The following is a 17,056-nucleotide window of genomic DNA, read 5'->3' as shown; positions in this document are numbered from 1 at the left end:
GTTATCATAATATATAAGTGATAAGATTGATCAGCTTATGTTACGTAACTGCGATGAGATGTAAATAACTACGTCCTTTTTTTTAACGCTGGAAAAACGTATTACGCGTTCCCCCCACGGGAACAGTGGGGGGTATGTGGGGCTCGCCGGTGTCCAAGGCGCCGAGTGCGCCCCGAACATCGGAATACCCACTAAAAAACCAGCGGTACCCTTTCCGTCTTAACGAGGAGCACCAAGGGATCGCTTTCGCATGCTACCGTGACGAAATAGCTCTACGTCTTGTCCAACATTAACAATATCCGATATGCTTTATATATTTAACTACAGCGAAACATTGCATAACTCAGCACTTAAAAATAAAGCGGTTAAGAAATATAGTCCATTTTCATATTTAAAATATGTATAGTATAATCATGAAATTATATGATATATTTTAACAGTGGTCTCCCAATACGTAAAAATATTAGGAATACTTACGAATATGAAAAAACGTACTTACAACGTTTCCTAATGACACTTGATATAGTAATTAATATATCAATTAAATTAAAAAGCGACACCAACAGATAAAAAATACTACGATACATTTATAAATGGTGCAATCGATCTATTAACTCATATTAAGTAATATCTGCCAATTAGAACTTAGTCTGAGCTGATTAACAGTGGTAGAATATAATTAAAAATATCTGAATACTATATTTGAAATTTGTATCTAATGTTGTATGTAGTAAGGTTTCCCTGATAAGCAAAGGCCTTGTTAAGAATAAGGTTTTATTCAGTCGGTTTTCCTTTGAATGTTTATGCATTTAACCACCTGAGCTGCAATATATGATGTTGGGTATTTATGTGATAGAATTTCATCGTGTATACTAGATTCTTCCTGATGTTTTCTTCACCGCCGAATGAACAACATTTATAAAGATAAAAAAAGAAGAAAGAAATTAACCAGTCGAAAACTCATCAGTCACAAGGCTACCACATCAGCTTGAGATATGAACACATGATAATTATGTATAATGTATTTATCTAACTTGACTGGTTCTAAGGCTTTGTGCAAGCCTAGTTTTTTCCAGTTTTAAGGGTGCTGTGATTGAACCTGAGACATAAAAACTTCGTTTCCAAAGTTGGTGGCGCATCGGCGATGTACGGGATCGTTAATATTCCAACAGTTCCAATGTCTACAGGCGTTGGTGGCAACTCACGATGCCTATTTTTAATTTAAATGAATTCATTACACATAACCGTGCAATTATTAACGTGTTTTATTAAATAAATCGCATTACTTTAACTGGACTACGTTTGAAAACTAGTTCTGAATCAACAGCATTTTATTCCACATTCTAGATATTATGTTATATTTATTGGTAACATGATATATGAACATGAACTATAAATTATACATGTATCTAGGATTGTTGTGATCAATAAACGCAATAAATTTTTAATTAGAATGAAACTTTAGCGCGATGATTAAATAACGTTTCGATCTATATTTTACGAGAGTTTTGATTTATGTGAGTACGTGCTAGCATTCGCTCGCGGCGATAGTATAGAAGGTGAGCAGTTATTAGATAAAAAAGTATTCTATGTCCTTTTTTAAGGTTAAAACTTGTTCCATGTGAAATTTCTTCAAAATCGGTCCAGGGGTGTTGTCGTGAAAGCGTAACAGTCAGAGAGAGTTACTTTAGATTTATTGTTGGTATCTATATCAAAGAGTCTGTGCTACAGCTCAACAACTCAACCGTTAAATGTTGAAAGCCTGATATACTATTATGAAGCTTGTATTCTTTGAATGTTATAATTATTATGATCAATGTAGCATATCACTTCCTAACATTTCACGATCGATTTCTGCGGTGAGTCTCGAGTTTTTTCTTACAAAATAGCTTTTCTGAAAATAAATATAGACGTTCATATAATAACTTCTATTATCGTAACAGCATGTGAATGTCCCACTGCTGGGCTAAAGGCTCCAAAACCTTCTCCTCTTTTTGAGGTGAAGGTTTTGGAGCTTATTCCACCACGCTGCTCCAATGCGGGTTGGTGGAATACACATGTGGCAGAATTTCAGTGAAATTAGACACATGCAGATTGCCTCACTATGTTTTCCTTCACCGTAAAGCACGAGATGAATTATAATCACAAATTAAGCACATGAAAATTCAGTGGTGCTTGCCCGGGCTTGAACCCACGATCATCGGTTAAGATTCACGCATTCTTACCACTGGACCATCTCGGCTCTCTAACGTCTATTAATATACGTCCATAGTTTCTGTTATTATAAGAAACGGGTATAAATCTTAATGTAAATACATATTGATTTAGAACGGATGGGCCGATTTTCATGAAAGGTTTTGCGTGGTTTGAGTGGGTTAATGGTTTAGATTGAATTCGGAAGGTATCACTCGGTATTTGGTAGGCACAGCGATCGGGTACCAGTATAGATACGAAGCTGTATTTACTCTTTATTTCATAGTAAATTTATTTATTCATTATCATATTAAATTTACACCATAAGACGATGCCAACATTAAGCTACCGTTTTATGTTTAAATTTCGCCTTCGTGTAATACTTAATTACAAATTTTCTTAGTTCTATTGAGCATCCTTTCAAGAGTTGATTGGAAACTGTCAATATTTCGTCCATATGTCTTATTCCGCCATATCTCTTAACAGACGCTACACCCGCACGTTTGTCCATCACGTTAAAAGCTCACTTTACAAGGTCATCGCCCTGTCTTCCGGCTCCGTTCGCAAATATCCACAACAAATATTATGAAACAGCTTGTCTATTACCTTAACGCTTTCCTTTTCTTTTGAATTTCATAACCATTATTTATATACAGTTAAAGTAAGATAATAAAATGTTATTCTTCATAAACATCACAATACATAGATAATATATGATGTTTTTAAATAGTTTTTTACATAGGCGGTCACCAACGCCCATAGACATTGGCACTGTAAGAAATTTTAACCATTGCTTACATCGCCAATGCGCCATCAAAGTTGAGAACTTAGATGTTATGTCCCTTGTACCTGTTATTACACTGGCTCACTCACCCTTCAAACCGGAATACAACAATACCAAGTGTTGCGGTAGAATATCAGATGAGGTGGTGGTACCACCACCTACCCAGACGAGCTTACACAAAGCCCAACCACCAGTAAAATGATGATGATAATATAGGAAACTTGTCAAAGGTCTAAAATAAATTTTAAATGTAAAAACTATATCCATTAAACATTATATAGGTATAACTTTTGAAATTATTATTTTTTAACTAAGACAAAGAAAAGAGTCCATATATGACGTAATAATGTTGAGTAGATGAGGAGGGTAGGCTACCTCTCGTCTTCTTTATGAGACCCTGGACAGCTTCTAAGTCTATAGCAATAGTGAAGTCAAATTCAACAAGCCCTGAGTCGACAGATATATAAAACAGCTCAGTTTAGCAACCTCACAGCCCCATCATGAGATCACCACCACCAAATTATTGCATTACAGCTCAATCGGTTGGTAAAATTCCAATATACAGCACAATCTGTTGGTTATAAAAATCAATTTCAAGGTTGATTAAACCTTACAAATGAGTTTAAATAAAAAGTTGTAATAAAATGGATCTATTTATACGATACACAAACAATTTACATACTAAAGTGTTCTCTTTAACGCTCATTACGTTTAATCAAATCAAATCTATTTTATTCTTTACTTAGACCTTATAATTTCAGTCAAAAATCTAAGCTTTGCATAATATTTAGGTTCAAATTCAGATTATCGATACGATATCGATAATTACAGGCACAAAACATGACATCTTAGTTCCCAAGTTTGGTGGCGCATTGGTGATGTAAGCGATGGTTAACATTTCTTACAATGCCAATGTCTATGGGCGTTGGTGACCACTTTCCATCAGGTGCCATATATGCTCGTACGCCTTCCTATTTAAAAAACAAAAAGATACAGATTATCGATACGATAATCAAATAGACAAAATAAAAAATCCGTAATTTAATATAATTCGATGACATATAATAAAGATATTTTTTTCAAGTCAAATCAAAATACGTATTATTATTGTAAACTAGTTCGGTCTTAAGAGCCATTTTTAATATTTATTTTATAAGAACAAGTTCTCGTACGTACTGAAGATAAAGGTATTTATAGTATATACCGAAATTCTACCGACAAGAGACACTTTATTACATAATTAAATTATTATGTATACTGCTGAAAATCAAATAATGTTAATTCCCGACTTTTGCAATGTATAGGATTAGGTTCGGTACACTTAAGGTTTCAACGTTAATAACTAAGATACAAAAATCATAAACTGTCTACTTTAGGTATTCTGGTTAGACATTCTATTGTGTCCAAGCCATATCGTAAAACGAAACTCATATCTTTAACGCCAAAACATGAAACGCCATCAGTTACCTGACCACAAACGACCGCACATTACCTACCATGCATTTTATTATTATTATAACCAGGATCCTAGACCCTTTTAAGTCTAGCAAGTAAATAGCTAGAATTTCAGTGTGAGGTATCAAAAATAAATGGTTTTCGATGGCTTAGTTTTCGAAATAAACATTTTCATAAAACTTAATGGCATTTAGGAAATGTTTTTAGGATAACCATATACGTTTGAAAATACTAAGCAGTAAAAATTAATATTTCTTAATGTTTTTTTTTTCTTTCTGTCTTTCACTCCAATCGGAGTCGAGATGACTCTTACAGCTCATGGGTTAGAACTTCGGCGAGTACTAGTGTGTATAAAATTCATCTCATGCTAAGCGATGCATAAAATTGCCACCCATGTTTTTACTAGCCCGAATTGGATCATCGTGGTGAAACTAGCTCTAAAAATTTTCCTCGAGAGGAGAGCAGGCTTTTAACGAATAATGGGAACTAAGTACCTACTTCGTCACTCAGAACTTCAACCTCTAAGAGATCTTCCTAAACAAATATAGCACTGTTCGTAATAATCGTTTGCAACATAACTGTTAATTGTTAAATAAGTTCTTTGCGCGTGCGGCTTCACTCGCACATTAGGGCAGACGGTGTCAGGTCCTTTTCCGCACCCGTAACAACGTGTATGCGAAATTTAATAATGATCGGCTGAGCAGTTAAGACGTCTAAGTGTAACAAACAAACAAACAAACTTTCACTTTCGCGTTTATAATATTAATAATTATAATTTAGTAATAATATAATATAGAATAAAGTCCGCTTAAGTTTATTCAAACTAATATTGAGCTAGGATATATAAATGAAGTTGTTAAACTCATTAACCTCTTTAGGTTTGACTACAGGCAATAAAAACGGAATATAGTCGCACTTATGTATTCAAATGATTGCTCGATAAAATCATGATAGAGTCATAATAGCATTCAAAACCAGTAGCGTTAGATTGACAGTTGTGAGCGGACGGTTAGCGGTGTTGTCACGATGTCCCATTGTATGGTAATGTGTTGATACGCATGCGCTAAGTGTCTAGCCTGCCTAGGATCTCAAACCGTATATAGGCAATAGGAACTTGTCAATATATCGATTAAATCTTGCATTTCTGGTCGCATCGATTTGTCATTCATAAAATCGATTATGTACATAGATTTCAGCATAGGTATATCGGAACTTTAAAAGTACTATATTTTTATTTGTTTCAGACACATATTTTTGTTTTACAATAATTAATAATAAGAATTTTATATTTGACATACAAAAGATTTTTTTAATCATACTTTTTTTATAATATAGCATGAAACCCCTTTTACAAAAAAAGATACAATATTTTTGTATTTATTGTAAAAAATGATTTTAAATAATCAAATACTGAGCTAAAGGTCTCTTCTGCGTTTGAGTAGAAGTTTTGGAGCATATTGCACAACGCTGCTCTAAAGGGTTAGAATAACCCCAGCATTCTATTTATTTCTTGACAGGAAAATCAACTTTTTACTAATATCCATCCAGTTAATATTTGATTTCGTTGTTGGTCTAGTAGCTTAGTGTTTTAAGATACCGCTCAAATATTTTCATTGCATAAACTATCCAATCAAAGGTTACTTATAATACGTTGCACTTACTTTCGATAATAGAATGCGTTTAAAGAAGCTACACATAAAAACCTTACATAAAGTAAAAAATGTATACAAACATTATTACAGGCAAACTGCTTAAATACACAATTTTAGCCTTAATACATACAATAAAATATACACATAAACATTAACAATTATATACAACAACTTTACGCATTCACGAGATCAGAATATGTGTTTTTTTTAGAAATGGCATTCAATTTTACGGAAAAGAAAGGCAAACTCTCACGGATGTCACATGTTAATAAAATAATAATTTCGACGCTCAAAAAACTGCAATGTTTCCGCTCAATAAATACTAAATATTTTCAAACATTTTATCTCGAACATCTTACAATAATAGGTTTTATATATTTATTTTACGTCAAAGACAATATCTCCTAACTGTTATTAAAATTAATTAAATAAACTTATTTAAGCATTGATGAATTAAATAAACTGAGATTCAGTTGCTTGAATTATTGGCATGAGCTGTCGTAAGCCCTTATTGCCAAGGCGATGCGATACTTGTATGTTGTAATAATAATATTTTAACACTTTTTATTCAAGCTATATCATGGCAACCGGAGCACAATAATACTTAGTATTGCTGTTTGGCGGTAGAATAAACATCACATGGCATCTTATTCTTTTTTGTTGCCAAAGTATTGAAGAATTTGCGAAATTTAATTTTTTGCAATGGATATGAGCGAAGCGAACTTACCATTATTGACAGGTTTCTTTATTTAATGACCTTATTGGACAATCAATAGTTTTTAAGTTACGAGTAACAGGTCGTTACATTTGTTATAAGTTTTAAACTGACAACTGAAACTCACATGACTTAGGACGCTTTAGAATTACGTCTCGTTAAAATTCAAAAACATCTTTTCTTGAATATAATGAACGAAAATAAGTGAGCCGATCGCCTTTGCCTTCTCTTAGAAAATTTAAAAAAAAAGGTAATAATATGTACCATGTTAGAAATGTAATAACTCGCATATAATACATAGCACTTCTTACTTATCTGTTCTGAGTACAATGCATTACGTACAATGTATTTAGAGCAATTTTATCAAACAATTAACGACACGGTGTCGGTTTCATGTCATTAAGCAGATGCGTTACAAATGGCAACTATGTCATAAATTTGTATGAAAATGAGCATAAATATATACGGATGACGAAAAAAACTTATATGGTATAATTAATGCTTAGAAACTTGTATTGTTTGTGTAACAGTGCAGTAACAGCCTGTGAATGTCCCACTGCTGGGCTTAGGCCTCCTCTCCCTTTTTTGAGGAGAAAGTATGGAGCTTATTCCACCACGCTGCTCCAGTGCGGGTTGGTGGAATACACATGTGGCAGAACTTCAGTGAAAATAGACTCATGCAGGTTTCCTCACGATGTTTTCTTTCACCGTATAGCACAAGATGAATGATTATCACAAATTAAGCACTATCAGCTAAGATTTACGCGTTCTTACCACTGGGCCATCTCGGCTTCTTGTTTGTGTACAGCCCATGGAAATTAGTAGACATAAAATTTTATTATAAATAACCTAATCGCCCCACATGCATATTATCTACTAACTTATACGAAAGTTGTTAAGTGAAGTCGATCGTAAAATGTTAAAAACTGACTTTTTATACATGTAGACAGAGAGCAAATTTTCATCTAATTAAAAAGCTTTACAATTTGTAGTGAAACTTATATAAGTGTAATGAGAAGCAAATTTAAAGCTGCCTGTTATTTTTAGTAGCGAAAACTAGAATATGATTTCCACTATTTTATTATTTCCACTGAGCTGAGATGGCGTAGTGGTATAACACCCGAAGATTATGGTTTAATTTCAATTCATTTTCATGTGCTAAATCCTTACTAACATTACAAATGCGAAAATTATTTTATTTGTTTGTTTGTTATATTTTCATTTCTGAACTACTTAACCGATCATCATGATGTTTTGCACACACATCGTCAAGGATATTGAAAGGACATAGGTGGTAGTTGTAGTAGTAACACACTGGTGGTCGGGCTTTGTGCAAGCTCGTCTGAGTAGGTACCACCCACTCATCAGATATTCTACCGCAAAACAGCATTACTAGGTATTGTTGTGTTTCGGTTTGAAGGGTGAGTGAGCCAGTGTAATTACAGGCACAAGGGACATAACATCGGAAACTAGCTTATTTATATAATTCATCTCACGCTTGGCGGAAAGGAAAATATCGTAAGGAAACCTGCACGTGTCGTATGAACGAATCTATCACATATGTATCCACCCACCCGCATTGGTATCAAATCCTTTCGAAACGAGTAGAGGAGGCATTTTTCCAACAGTGGGACTAACAGACTGTAACTTATTACTTTAATACTTTTTTTATAAATTCTCATTTTTTCAAATTAGTTATTCGATCGTTCAAAAGCTCTTCTACTAATATATTATATTAATTATTGTATCTGTCAATTATTATGATAAATACATTCAATTAAACGTGTCAACATTCGGTTTTTTATATTTCACGGTCGAATTCATCGGTAATTTCATATTTGTACAACAAAATGCGCCTACTTTTTATCATGATATAATTCAGGAGTGAAATTTCTTACAACTATGACTTTTGCTGGAGCAAAATAAGAAGAGCGCAAAAAAATAGCCGAGATGGCACAGTAGTAAGAACGCGTGAATCTTAACCGATGATCGTGGGTTCAAACCCGGGCAAGCCCCACTGAATTTTCATTTGCATGATAATCACAAAGTAATGTGATTATAATTCATCTCGTGCTTTACGTGGTGAAGGAAAACATCGTGAGGAAACCTGCATGTGTCTAATTTCAATGAAATTTTGCCACATGTGTATTCCGCCAACCCGCATTAGAGCAGCGTGGTGGATTAAGCTCCAAACCTTCTCCTCAAAAAGAGGAGAAGAGGCCTTTAGCCCAGAAGTGGAACAATCACAGGCTGTTACGGATATGACTTTTGCTAGTAATCAAACTTTTAAGATTAAACCATCCCTCCACTTAGTAATAATATTTGATATTCAAAATGATTAAATAAGAATGAAAACATTTGTATCATAAACATATATATATATATATATATAGATAGATAGATATATATATATATATATGAATATATGAATAAAGTATAATATTCATTTTATACCTTCATTTATATCTCGGAACTACAGTTCATACATGTATAAATGTTTATTATTGGATATTTAGTTCAATGATTCCTCTCTTTCTGTCATTACCGATTTGACATTCGAAAGAAGGAGACAGTACTTTTTAAGTAATCACCAGCTAAACAATGTCTAATAAGTAAAGCCGATAATTATAGAATTTAATTATTAAATTTAAATCACTCAGAGTCACATCTGTTACTATATGTATGTATTGTTATTACAACATTACTCATTCAAAACTAACTTTAAGTTTTTTTTTTTTGTTACAGTTAACTGTCATTTTACAATAGAATTATTTACATTAAAGCCTTAAATAAATACAAATAAAAATTAAAAATAGTCACCGCACAAATCGCGAACGCGTGGAATGGTGGTAAGAATTCAAAAGCTAAAACTGCTGGCAAAAAACTTGGCATCCTCAATATGGTCAAGCAGTACTTCACACCGGAACAGCTTCTGACTCTATATCAAGCCCAAGTCAGATCGTGCATGGAGTACTGCAGCCATTTATGGAACGGCTCTGTTAAGTACCAGCTTGAAGCTTTGGATTCAGTGGATCGTCGTGCTAGAAGGCTCATTGGCGACCAGACACTGGTCAGAAAACTCCAGACCTTAGAACATCGTCGTAAGGTTGCCTGTCTGTCGGTATTCTACAAGATATATTTCAGGGAGTAATAAAAAAAAATTAAAAAAAAAAGAATGCAAGCAGTATTTCCCCTTAGAATCGCATTCCGATTCCGAAAAGTGAACCAACTTTCATTAGACAAGAAGTACATTATATAAATTAGTAGAATATAAATTAAAATTCATTTATGATATTAATTTAAAATTACATTTAAGATATAAGTAAAAGCTAGGCAATATTACTTTAAAAGTTTCGTATTATTCTTTATTGTACTACGTGATAATTTATTAAACCACAATTTACGAAGTTACAATCAAATTCAAGTCAATAATAAAAATTTATTAACAATGTATAAAATAAGTAAAACTTTTATTATTTGAACTTAACACATGCTTTATTAATACGCTTTATTAAGCTTCTGTCCTTTAACTAAAAGTTGTTTTGAAGGGATCATTCTCTTAGCGATACGATGCCTTATATACATACCTTTTTTTTGTTCATACTGTGTTTCTTTAACTCTTTTGACGTAAAATAAAGCATAAATTATACTAATAATTTGAATTGCCAATCCAAAGAAAATCTTTAACTAAGAATTGACGAGGCATAAGCTTATTATCAATAATCATGGTAGATGGTGGATAGAGCCTTATTATTGCTCCGCTTGAAAGGTGTAATCAGTGTAATTATAAAGGGACATGACATAGTTCCCACGGGTGGTGGCGCATTGACCATGTAAGCAAAGGCTTAACTTTCTCACAGTGCTAATGTCTATGGACGATATTGCCCACTTATCATCGAGTAGCCTATATTTGCCTGTCACGGTCAATTAAAAAAATATATTATTTTTCAATATCTATAGAAGCTACAACCACATTCCAGATTGGAAGATACCTTAATGATATTTGTAAGAATATTTTAATTATAAAATGTAAATGTTTTTAATTTAAGTAGGCTTTTATTAGCATTGTTAGAACGAGATCTTACTGGATTAAATTTAATATAAAGCTACCACCGATCCTCATTGTAAATAACCAGTAAGAAACTCAGTAGTACTCTGCTTTTAATTATGTTAACTAATTAACTATATACAAATTAATGTATATGGAAATCGAATACAAGTCCAGGCTATTTATCATATATTTTTTTATATTTTATAAAGCCTTATCTACTTTTTGCACATAAGATTTAAATTCATTAATAAGCAAAGTATACTGATAGCCATCTTCGATACTTATATCGTAGTCTGTGTATAAATTATTTAAAAAAAAAACATAAAATTAAAGTCGTGTCTACACCAGCGGCGATTTGCAATGTGCGTCAAATAGTTAGTAACATTTTAAATTCATGCATTATCATAATGCGCCGATCAATATTCGATGTTTGCTCCGTCCAGCGAGAGCGGCTATGTACATGCTGATTGCGTCTCGTCCGGCCGATGTGTTACACTCTTTATTAGGGTGACCATGTACATTTGCAATTTCTATTATTTTCATTTAAAAATACCTTAATGTGTAGCAATTATCTCTTGTGAATACGATAGAAGTGAATAAAAAAGGAAAGGCAATTTAATTCAATGATGTCCACCTGATAACCACCACAATAGGTTATCACTGGTCGAAACGTGGTTTCTTTCGAAAAAAAACCGGTAAGCTATGTTCCGATTATCATCATAGGTAGACGAGCTTGCTTTCCAATTTGCTATTATATCAAATAAATTAAATATTATTAACAAGTAATTAAATATTATGTATTTATTTATTTGGTAATCCAACAGTTAACATACGTACCTTATATAAATCAAAACTAGAAAACGGTACGTAAAGTTAAAATATTGAGAGACGAGAATCTAATAAATGAATCTGTAAAAGTAAGTTTATTTAAATGTATATTATATTCGACTACAGTAACATTTTCTGAAATCAAGATTATAAAAAAAAATATTAAATATTTTTTAATGGAACGAAAATCTAAAAAATAAAGAGAAAATAACGTCATGCGTTATTGCTAACGAATTAAAAAAATAAGGGATAAGGGAGCAATAAAGAAAACCTTTTAGTATAATTATGTAACGGTAAATAATTTATACGTAATGATATAATAACTTGACGTATAATAAGCAAATACAGAAATAATATCCATTTAGAAACATGGCCAGCTTAGTCTTTATAACGTTTTATAAAATGTCGCCAGCACAGTCAGAGAATATGTATATTTTATAAAATATCTAGTTTTACGACGGTCTCTGAGTGCAATGACCGGCGGAATCATCGGTTGGAACTTATCAATTATAGTAATATCAATAAAATTTGATGTCATTAGATATGCTCTCTGGATGTTAAAAATAACGGGATATTTAAATTCTACTGTTATTGACTTACGTACGTGATGTTTAATCAAAATTAAATTGGAACTTGTAAAGTGGTTGAAATATTAATTATCAGGAATTAATTATTCTAATGGTAATGATTTATTTATACTAATTAATTCGATTTTATTAACAATATACATATATAAATAATATACTAATGTCATGTATTTTTCGTTTACAAGAAAATTTATAAAATACATTTTTAGTTTATTTGCATGTGTGATTAGTATAGTATGTCCCAATGCTGGGAAAATACTCTCTTGTTTAGGAGAATATTGATTGCGAAACATAAATTTAGTACGTTTATGGCCAGTGGAGTTCCCTGGATTTAACTTTATGTATCCATATATTTTCAGTTATATATTCAACAATTTATATAGTTTATAACATGAATTAAATGCATTTTTTTATTTTACAAATAAAAAAATGTAAGTTATAAATTTAAAAAAAAATTGCCAAAAAAATGCGAATGCCAAACATATGGGCAAATCTCGACCTCATAAGATACTAGTTTCCAATAAGTGACGATGTATCAAAACTTGTACTATCAAAGTCAAATAATTTCTCAGTGCAGTAATAGAAGGAGACCTTAGTCCAGCAGTGAGATATTCACAGGGAATATCTCACTGCTGGACTAAGGTCTCCTCTCCTTTTTTGTGGAGAAGGATTGGAGCTTATTCCACCACGCTGCTAAAATGCTGGTAAGTGGAATTACACATGTGGCAGAATTTCAATGAAATTCTTTCACCGTCAAGCACAAGATTAATTATAAGCACAAATTAAGCACATGAAATTTCAGTGGTGCGTGCCCGGGTTTGAACCCACGATCGTCGGTTAAGATTCACGCGTTCTAACCTCTGGGCCATCGTCGGCTAATAATTTCTCAAAAATATACAAATATCTCATAACTCATCATATCTCAAATAATTTCTTAGAATATTTTGGTTTTACGTATAATTACGTATTTAAGTTTTATTAAGTTTGTAAATTTTGCTATTCGTTAGCAATATATATATATAATATGTTTCGAAATGAACTACTAATGTAATTTAAGTATATGAAAATTCAGGGGTGCTCGCCGCCATGCCGATATTTCGGTTAAGATTTACGTCTTTAACCGTCAAGCTCTCTAAGCATTATTTAGAAAAAAAAATGTCTTGAATAAAAATCAAATAAAATTCGTACCTACAAAACACGTCAACGGTACACGATAGAAGGTTTAATGGACTCCAAAAAGGTAATGTTTTTAAGTGTTTTTAAGCTAAATAACAATATAACTTTATTAAATCATTCGAAGTTATTGAACGCGAATAGCTTTTCGAAATTTATACCGAACAAATACTTCAGCAATTAAGCATCGAATAATTACCCGAATGATCAGTTCATCGATTCGTCAAGTCGATAATTGATTAATTCTGTAACATTAGTTCCATGTCGGTTCATCTATAGGTATTGTTTTGAGTGATTTATACATTTTCTACGATTCGATTCGAGTGTTTTATGATTTTGTTTAAAGCAAGTTAATTAGAATCGACTATTATTACCAATAAGAAAAAATTGTACGATATTTAAAATAAAAAAAAAAATGTTTTGCCGTTTTATATTTTTATAGTTAGGAGATAGCAATGAGATAAGCAAATGGGTTGATAGGTAGATATCTGATGAAAATTGATCATTTTGGTCAACAGATACTGAAAATTCCTGTAAGAGTTATAAATAACTCGTTTTCGAGTTAGGAGGGGGGCAGGTTTTGGGTATAAGCGTAAAAACACATACGTTCTTCCTCAAAGTTCAAGCTCGCTTCATACCAAATTACAGTTAAATCCGTTCAATGATACCCTTGAAAGTGTAACGTACAGACAGAGTTAACTTTCTCATTTATAATATTATTAATATAAATTTAAACTAACGCCAATAATTAGAACTAGGACTCTAAGCATGGAAACACAAGTTAAGTGAAGATTCGTATATTATGTATGTTACCTTGCAAATTTTTTATTTGGTAATTAAGTTAATGTCATTGGGTCACTATTTTGATAAGGTCTCATTTCGTTTTGAGGAAAAGGTTTGGTTATATCTATTAGACATGGACTTGTAGCAGATTTACTAAACATGCAGGCTTCCTCGCAATATGTTTTAGGCATAACTAACGTACAAGAATATTCAGTGGAGCTTGTCAGGGTTGATTCCTTTAAACAAACAATTAAATAATCGAAAATTTCTATAAAGCACCGTTAATAACTAAGCTATATATATATAAGTAATAAGCGGCTTTAGTTACTTACTCTCCAATGTAGGGGAATATTAAAGCTACCATCTTGAAAACATCGGACTGTTGATGAAATCTTAACTTGAATAAAAGTCTTGACAGAAACCCTAATAAATTTTAGTGCCCTGACAAGGTTTGAACCCAAGACCTTAACCTCCACTAATAAGAGATTACATAAAGACAGTGATATATATGTTAACTAAAATATATAAAACCACAAATTCTGTATCGTTGATATTTCTATAAAAGTACAAGGTCTTTAAAACCATTAATGTAAAAGCCAGTTGCAATAACTATTGCCCGTGCCGATCCGCAATTAACGTACGAAGAAAATTGGCGATGATTTATATGAAATTCAAGTGTTATATTCTTGATTTATAGTCTAGTGATGTATAATTATAGCACGAGTCGAATAAAAGTTTAATTTATGTACGTACTTTGTTAAAAGGTGACGATATTTGAACTCAACTCTTATCCTAATGAAGCCGTCAGTGTGAAGTATTCCTATTGTTTTGTTTTTATATATGAAAAACTATATATACGTGTTTTAAGATTTTAACATGGTCTGCTTATAAAATGTTAATTGCGAGTTTTTAAATATCTACGTATAAAAAATAAAATAAGTAAAAATTTTATCTTCTTCATTACTACATTACATTACATTATACATTCTACATACTGTATTTCTGCTCGTTACATTAAAGCTACTGAACGAATAAATATAATAATATTTAATAAAATAGAAGCGTGATAGTGTATTCGAGACATCTCCAGCTATTAAAAAATAAACTAGAAACGATGAATACGATTGTGAATTATCAGACAGTTATATACTTTTGACATTGACTATAATAATTATAACATTTAAAGGACATGCTCATCATAATAGCGTATAACAATAAGTCGGTTTTCATAATTTCACGAGTCAGATACAGAGTCCCCCTAACACATACTTTACGCTTAATTGGAGTGATAAATAAAAAAGGTATTTTGCATTTGTTATAAAATTGTTTTAAGAGTTTAATTTAATGTTATCAATGGCTATTTTTTTATTTGATTGTTGTATTTTTCTTACAAAATTTTAATGTGTAAATTAGTTAAAGGAAATAATATCAATTGCTATCCAATATCTATAACACAAACGATACGTAATATTGCATCTTGTTTTGTCATACCCACATTATTTTAAGTGAAGAGTCTAATTTGTTGTTCTTTATTTTTGTGTACCGTCCGTATGTTGTATATAAAATATTTAAGTATTTTAATCTTGTTTTCTCAAATATTTAAAGTGAATTGTATTCTTTTTTTTGAGAAATAAATTCTTAAACCATAAATCATAAATATTTTTCATTCATTGCTATTAAATAAAATCTTATTTTCAAAACTTAAGATGTTCTCCTGACTGATTTCGGCCACGTCGGACAATCTTAAGGGAGATTAGCCCACTGCGCAGAACATGTTATAGTGAACAAGGGTGTGCGCAAACACAAGTGCGCTCTCTATTCCCTCAATCTTATAATCTGGTGGACGGCAAATCTGACATGACCCGAAGGAGGCACGGGAGTGTACACTCTCATCTTCATCTCCGGGATGGTATTGAGAATGTTTCGTTTTTTTTCAATTGTCTAAGCTTGTAATAGAAAGATTTCAGATTTTTTTGTAATACGAGTGGAAAAGACAATAGTTGTAGATACCAAAAGGTCATGATCTAACCTACGATTAACTTTATTCCCGTATACCGTTGAGCCATTACGAGTCTATCTAAATTATAAAATTATTCAAGTAGAAATGTCCTTCATTCAAGTAGCTGCTTACAAGTACTTGAATTTACAAAGATTAGCTTGTGAATTAAATCTGTTCCTACTCGTATATATGTTAATTTTACCGGCCTGCAAGAATCTCCAATCTAACCAACAATAAAGAAAATATAAATATAAACTTACATCCATTTATAATTTATTTATTAATAAAATTGATTAAACATAATAATAAACTTACCTATAAGCAGTTATTACATACATACAGATATGAACAGTTACATATACACCATACATGTTACACTACTTCATCCACCCATTCACCACTAAAACGTCAAAACAGAAAGTTATTCCACAAAATGGAATACGAAATAAATTAACTTACAACTTCTAAAAACAAATATACTGTTCGTCTATTGTGACCCCTATTTTATATTATATTGAAGGTTCAATTTTCTATAAATAACTCCTTTCGATATATTGCCGGCTTATAGCCGTGTGCATTAGAATAATTGCAATGGGCCTGTCCCAAAGCGTTATTAAAAAAACATTAGACCGTGTCATATTAATTAGTTTATGAGAACCGTGAGTTGAGTGTGTTTGTGGACAAAAGGATTAGTGGAAATGGTTTGTATTTAATCGTTTTCTATGGATATGTGAATCGAGTAACAAAAATACGTTTCATAGGGACATTTTGAATAAATTATGATACTCAAGAAGACATGCCTTGAGCCCAGCAGTACAGGCTACTTTACTATACTA

The sequence above is a fragment of the Nymphalis io genome, chromosome 16 (genome assembly GCF_905147045.1).
Source record: "Nymphalis io chromosome 16, ilAglIoxx1.1, whole genome shotgun sequence".
NCBI classification, from domain to species: domain Eukaryota; kingdom Metazoa; phylum Arthropoda; class Insecta; order Lepidoptera; family Nymphalidae; genus Nymphalis; species Nymphalis io.
This window is presented reverse-complemented; position numbering follows the sequence as displayed.